Genomic DNA, 6,811 nt, shown 5'->3' with positions numbered 1-6,811 from the left:
GCCAGGGAGGATGTTAGGGTGCCCAAACATAGAAATATCCCCTGCAAATAATAATTTCCCATCCTACCCCATGCGTAAGATACGGGTTATTTGAGAGTATTGTTTAATAAAGATGTATCATCAAGGAAAGCTCCACGAAGTCACCCCCAAAACTTTTCAGCAAAGTGCCCTCTTCCTCATGTATTAGTAATATATTGATTACACCCATTATAGCACTTTTCTCAATCTGACTTCTATTAGAGTTACTTACTATAAGGCTCTGTCACCTCCATTGCAATTAAGCTCCTGGTGGTCAAATACAGGGTTATTTTTCTCCTCACCCCATAGAGCACAAAGCACACAGTGGGAAATCTGGGTGCTTCCCAACCCACACTGGCTCCCTTTATCCATTTCAGCTCTGTTCTTCCCTTTTCTTCCCCTGACTACTTGGTCTACTTGGGATTAGACTAGGAGGGACTAGTGGATTCCATGAAGTCTAAGGTCAGAAGTTCCCCAACTCACCCTCTCTCTTGCTGGCATCTGCCTCTGTTATAGCTTCTCACATGTTGTACCTTGGGTTGTTTTTCTGGTTTCCCACCAAGAAGTCGTCTCTGGGAGTGAGTAAGGCCTTACCTTTTCACCTCTGTTTCCTTGGTGCCTAGAACAGTGTCTGGCTCCAAGAAAGCACCCAATTAAGTGGTATAATCACTATGAGTGATTCTCACTCATAATTGCCCCTCATATTCTCAAAGAAGTGCCTCATCTATCAAGGCTACTGAAAGGGAAGGTACTCAGCTCAGGTGAGGGATTCGAAATCTAGAGGGCTAGATGCAGAATACATAAATACAGAATGGACTGTAAAGCTCACTGTTGTTCCTTGCTTTCTATCAAGCCAGAGAAGATGCAGAGATAGTATAGGTAGCCTGACAGGCTATAGGGAGCAGACTGAGTTACTAGAGCAGGGGGCCTTCAGCTTGACTCAGCGTGTAGTTCGTACCCATGGGGAAGGGGGAGATGAACAATTAGTGGGGGGCTAGCAGCAGAGACCCTCAAAGACAGAAAAGCAATACAGATGTGGCTCTGAATAAGTAGCCTGGCAAAGCATGATCTCAGTAGTGTCCTGAAGCTAAGAGGAACAGGCTCCACCCGCTGGGATTTGGGTGGGAAGGGGCCCCAGAGGAGGCCAGTACTCGGTCAGATGGAACTGGAGCTCAGGGGGCTGGAGTGCTAATTAGGAAACCAAGGCAGAGTCCCAGCACTAGGAATGGAACCACTTTAGTGGCGATCCAAGGGAGGGTGTTTGCCACAAACGTACTTGATCCTGCCTCTGTGAGCAGACATCTGAGTACAGCACTTCCCCTACCAGTAAGGGGGAGGTGCTAGTGCCCTCCCAGCCCCATTAGGGCAGGTTCCCTAGCTAAGTGGGGCTGAGCTTGTAGGAAAAAGCCTTGCAGGGCTGGGCAAGCCTGGACTGATGGCTGGGCCAGATGAGAAAGATTTCCTGCTGGATTTGCAGACTGAATATGTGTCTGGGTCCAGGGGCTGAGCTGGGGCCAGGGGCTGAGCTGCCGCCAGCACCATCTGACCTCAAGGATCCCCCTAGTCAACAAGCAGCAAGAATAGGAGACTCCAGAGGCTCCCTCAGCTTTAGAGAAAGCTCTGCAAACAAAACTCAATTTTTAGGGGTTAATCTTCAGCCCTAGGAGAAGGCAGTGGGCCTCCTCTGAAGGGCCGAGCCAGCGAATGGGCTGAGACTAAAGGGAAGGCCCAAGACTGCAGGCCTGAGATTACTTTGGCAGCAGCTCCAAAGAGCAGCCCTTCAATCGCAGGGATTGAGCCCTCAAAAGCACTGGCTGCCTCCCATCAGCCCTGCTAATGGGGCTGAGCCGTTGGAGCCATGACCTCTGTCTACCAGCCTGATGATCTGCTGCTCTGAATCTCACTTCCCCAGCACCCAGGAGGACCAAGGACTCTGTCTAGCTTATGTGCACCGTGGCCTTGCATGTTTTCAGCACCTACTATGCGCGCAGCATCGCCGCACCTCCCCATCCCCCTGCCTGCTGTTACTCTCACCAGCGCGCCCAGTCAACTCATGGGCTAATTAGTGGTTAGGGCTACAGTCTGTATGCATGGTGGGGTGCAGAGAGTAGGGTGGCCAGCGGGTGACGGTGAGGGGAGAAGAGAACAGAGAGAGGAGGCCGTGGTCCGACCTTCCTCCAAAAAGCCCGGAATCCCTGAGTCTGTCTCTGACAGCTGTGGAACAGAGGGAGCATGGGATCTGAACCGTGCCGCCATCTGGGAGATCACACACACAGCCAAACCCCGGAAGGAAACTCGAGCCGAAATACACCGTTTGCTAAGGAGCCGGTCTGGGCATTGGTTTCTCTGCGTTCTGAATTTCTAGAAAGGTAAAGGTCTCCCTTTCCAGGCGGCGTCTACCACCCCTTCCCACCGCGGCCCCTCCAGCCCGCACCCCTTCCCCTCCTAGACCCCCTGTGAGGACCCTCAGCAAACTTCCGCAAGGCCTGACGAGCCCTGGATGCGGGGTGGTGTGGACGCAGATCTTTCGGGCCGAGGGGAAGGCTGCGGGAGTGTGGGCGTGGAGGTGCGAGGAGCGCGCAGCCTCCGCCTGCCCGGGTGTCTCCGCGGACCCCGCCGAGGGTGGGAGAGAAGCGCTGGGAAAAGGAAGGGGAGAAGGAGCCCGAGCGGGAGGCGAGCGAGAGGTTCTTTTGCTCCTCCCAAAGAGCGGGGCGGCTCTGCTGTGCTCCTGACGACCCGGCCGCCGCTGCCGCCGCCCTGCCACCGCTCCCCGGGACCCGTCGGCGCTGACACTGATGACCTGCGGCGGGGCGCGGGGCGCGGGGTGCGCTGGACACCGGCCGCCGGCTCTCGGGCCCGCTCCTGTCGTCGGCTTCCGCTGCTTCCGCGGTAATGACACTCGGCGGAGCGGCCGCCATCTCTTCTGGTACCTTCACTGGAGGAGGGAGGGGTGGGGAGAGCCCTCTGTGCACCTACACCCTGCCCTGGCGCTGGTCCGGCGCCGCCAGCTGCTCTCGCTCTGGCCAGAGCTCAGCCTAGCAGCTGCCTTCATCTGACCTCCTAGACCCTCCCTCAGCCGCGAGAAGAGGAACTCTGGCGACCTCGGGCCTTCCCTGGGGGTCTGCGCGGGCCCCTACCCCAGCCCGCCCAGGGAAGAGGCGTGAAGGGGTCGGCCGCGATGCAGAGGCGGGAAACTCAGGCGGGATGCGAGGCCAGAGAACGCCACGCAGTGAGACTGGGGTGGACCCCCAGCGTACTCCAGGAGCCGGCAGGAGCTAAACCCCAGTGCAACCCAGGTATCCCTGCGGACCACGAGGTGCCACCCGTCCCTGGTCGCAGAAAAGACCAAGACCCTCAGAAGGGAAGGCCCGGCTCCCGTACCTCCACCTCCCATGCCAGGCGCCCAGCCTGCTCAACCAAGCCCCAAGACGCAGGTTAACCCTGCCCCAGCTTCTCCCCTTGGCTTTGAACAAGCCCCTATTCTCTTCCCCAATGAGAACCACCGCTCACATTCGGAGGGCTTGCCTCCTTGGTGCTCAGAGCTCCCAAGATGGGTGATCCTCTGCCAGGGGTCCTTAGCTACCCGCTTTGGACAAGGATGGACAGATGTTTTCTCAAGCTTGCCTAGAGCACAGCTTCTAAACAGATGAGCTCTCCCCACATTCCCCGCAGATAGTCTGGTCTAAGCTCCTTTGAGGAAATAAAGATGACCATAGCCAAGCTGCCCTGCTCTGTAGGAAGGATCCTGGGCGCCGCATCCTCAACTCCCCTGCCTTGTGCTAGAGATCAGCATATCCATCCAGCAACTCCTCTGCCCCAGCCTTACCTGATCACTCCAGTCCACACTGACTCTCCTACCCACCAGAACTGTGCACTTAAAATCTGCTGCACACAATCCCATACTTGCTTGAGTCTGGCTTTGTTCTCCAATAGTTTCAAATGCCTGTGTTTGACTCCCCCCACCAGCCCCACAGAGATAAGGTCATCACAAGCAGTAACTACTGCTTTGCTTGTTTTGATTCCCACAGAGCCAAGCACAGACTGATGTGGCATAAGTGCTCAATAAACGCCCATGGACTTGGCTAATGGATGGACTTGGAGGGGACACTGCCCGATCAAGTGAGAAAGGTTGCCTTACTCGCATCTGCCCTACCAAGAGGAACCTAAGGTCCTACTGCCTGGGGGATGTCTTAAAAATCGGCAGAATCCAGTTCTCCCCCCACCATCCATCCTTCCTTGCCTCCAGCCCCCTTGGCCATCTGGATCCCCGTGGGTTTGGAGAGGCCGATACTTGTGGCTCTTACCAACATCAATTTGCAGTCGCCAGGATGCAACTTCACCCTATGCTGCGTTCATAAATTAATCTCCTGGGATTAGATTCTGTGTTTTAGTAACACTCCTGAGGCATTGTATTTACACATTAATAATAAAAGAAAAAAAGTGAGACAAGTTCTGACAACTTTCAATAACATTCAGAAATAAAGTGTGAGGCGCGGAAGTGTCCAAAGTTAATTAAAACCATTTGGTGCTGACGGGGGCTGGGGGTGTTTCCTGCCAAGCTCCGACAGGTGCTATTTCTGAAATGCAATTTCCCTGTCTATAATGTACCTGATGCCTGCAGAAAAGAAGAAACTGAAATAAACTGAACTGGCAGCATGAGCTCGAACTTTCTCTTGTTTTGTTTTACAGTGCCGTGGACACTGCCAGAATTTGTCAAAGGTCCTAGGAAGAAAAAGCCCTTGCACCCCTCTCCTCAGTGAGCAGATGGTGTGTTTGGACTGTTCACATTCGCTCCTCATAGGTAGAGTCCTGAAGAAAGTTGAGGGGCACTCCGCTCCCTGGGGATGGGATAGCAGCTCACCTTTTTACTAATAGCCATAAGGGAGTGTCAGACATTTACCTGACTAGACCTTCATCTCCAAGCTCAGAAGGGGAACAGCTCCAGAACTAAAAGAGGGAGGCTCTGGCAGACCCCAAAAGACAGCATATGGAGTGAAGCTGGGCTTCCCTGCCCAATCACTAGTATCACTTATTGTACAAATACCTTTATTTTAAGCCTGCAGATGCTTGTGAATTTGCGTATTTTCTTCATTTTCATTTTAGCTTTTCTCAATTTTAGAATAGCCTTTCTCTAGATAACTCGAGGAAGCAGGAGAAGGAATTCCCTTTGCTTCTGTCTTGAACCCAAATGGATTGAGTGTCAGGAATGACAGGAATAAAGGGATAAACTCAGAAGGAATGCTTTTGTTTAATTTTATTGTGTTTTGTTTTGAAATGGAGCCTCTCTCTTGTTGCCCAGGCTATAGTGCAGTGGCGCGATTTCAGCTCACTGCAACCTCCACCTCCCGGGTTCAAGTGATTCTCCTCAGCCTCTCAAGTAGATTGGATTACAGGCACGTGCCACCACACCCGGCTAATTTTGCATTTTTAGTAGAGATGGGGTTTCACCATATTGGTCAGGCTGGTCTTGAACTCCTGACCTCTGATCCACCTGCTTTGGCCTCCCAAAGTGCTGGGATTACAGGCATAAGCCACTGCACTTGGCCAGAAGGAATGTTTTGGGTGCTATATGTGCAGCCCCTCACAATTGTATCTTCTCAGAGCTCTTTTCACATTCCTGAGTCCTTTGTATTTTATTTATTTAAGGGGCAAATGAATCTCTTCCCACTCCACGGGATTTCCCTTGATTTTTATATTGGGAGTAAAGAGATGAAGCATGAGACTTCTCAGCTGCATCCCAAACTGCGTCTAATCCCAGCACATCTTTCTCAATCTTTGATTAAATCTGTTCATCTAAAAGAGAGACACAGGGGAAAAATGGAAATGGGACTTTGGAAGGAGAATGACCATCTTCATTCCCATCACAGCCTAAGATTTCCTATCTGACTGAAATTTTCAGTAGATGGCCCTAAGTCTAGTTTCCCACTTTGGACCTGTTGCCCTTGGCTCCAATAGAGGACTTCCAAGTAACTAGGAAGATTTCACCTCTCTTTTGAAACATAATGGACAAATGTGTTTCATTAGGATGAGAGGTGTACCTGGCTAGATTCAATCTTTATTTTCCTAAAATAAAGATTAGTGAAATAGGAAAGATTAGGGAAAATAAAGATTGGGAAAAGATTTAGGAAAAAAAAGATTGAATCTAGCCAGGTACACCTCTTATCCCAACCCACTAACCAGGAGGAAAACTCAAAATAAAAAGAAATATCACATGGACAAAAGCTCTCTCAGTACAACTAATATGGACACTCAACATGGCCTTATAGAAACTTATCCCTCTCCCAAGTCATATGTTTGTCAGAATTGCATGCCTATTTCAGTCAAAGGAAAGTGATCTAATCTCTTCAGATGAAGGTAGGACTTGGAGATGCTGCTGCCTGGGGTTAATTGGCCAGAGAAAGGGTAAGCATTTGGGAAGTCAGGGGGATGGGGTACAAGGAAAGACCTATCAGCCGAGCAGTGGCAGGAGCCCTTCTGCCAATAGGCTGGCTCAGGGAGTAAACCTTCCCAGAACTTTGCTTCTCTCTAGAATCAAAGTGGGCAAAATTATTACCTTATTTGCCTGGAGTAAACCAGGTTGAAACTGAGAAGGCAGACATGGGTGTTAAGCCAGATGAAGTCATATGCTATAAGTAAACTATGTACCTGTAACCTGCCTGGTAGTTTAAATTGCACCAAGTAATATATTCATTCTCTCTAAACAGGTCATAATAAGTGTTAGTCTGTGATCCACTATAGAGAGAAGTTTCTGGAAAGAATAGAGGAAGTGCTACAGGGTCCAAGGTTGTTATTT

The 6,811-nt window shown here is 51.1% G+C and overlaps 1 long non-coding RNA gene across 1 annotated transcript; it reads left to right on the top strand.

The window, feature by feature from the left end:
• Positions 1–3,120: 3,120 nt before the first annotated feature.
• LOC105729712 (uncharacterized) lies at positions 3,121–4,677 on the top strand. The gene is made up of 2 exons (XR_001110285.2): positions 3,121–3,314; positions 4,047–4,677. It is a non-coding gene; the product is annotated as an uncharacterized LOC105729712 (long non-coding RNA).
• The last annotated feature ends 2,134 nt before the right edge of the window (positions 4,678–6,811 follow it).

The sequence above is a fragment of the Aotus nancymaae genome, unplaced genomic scaffold (genome assembly GCF_030222135.1).
Source record: "Aotus nancymaae isolate 86718 unplaced genomic scaffold, 86718_ANA_hifiasm-v0.15.2.pri h1tg000012l, whole genome shotgun sequence".
In the NCBI taxonomy this organism is placed as follows: domain Eukaryota; kingdom Metazoa; phylum Chordata; class Mammalia; order Primates; family Aotidae; genus Aotus; species Aotus nancymaae.
This window is presented reverse-complemented; position numbering and strand designations above follow the sequence as displayed.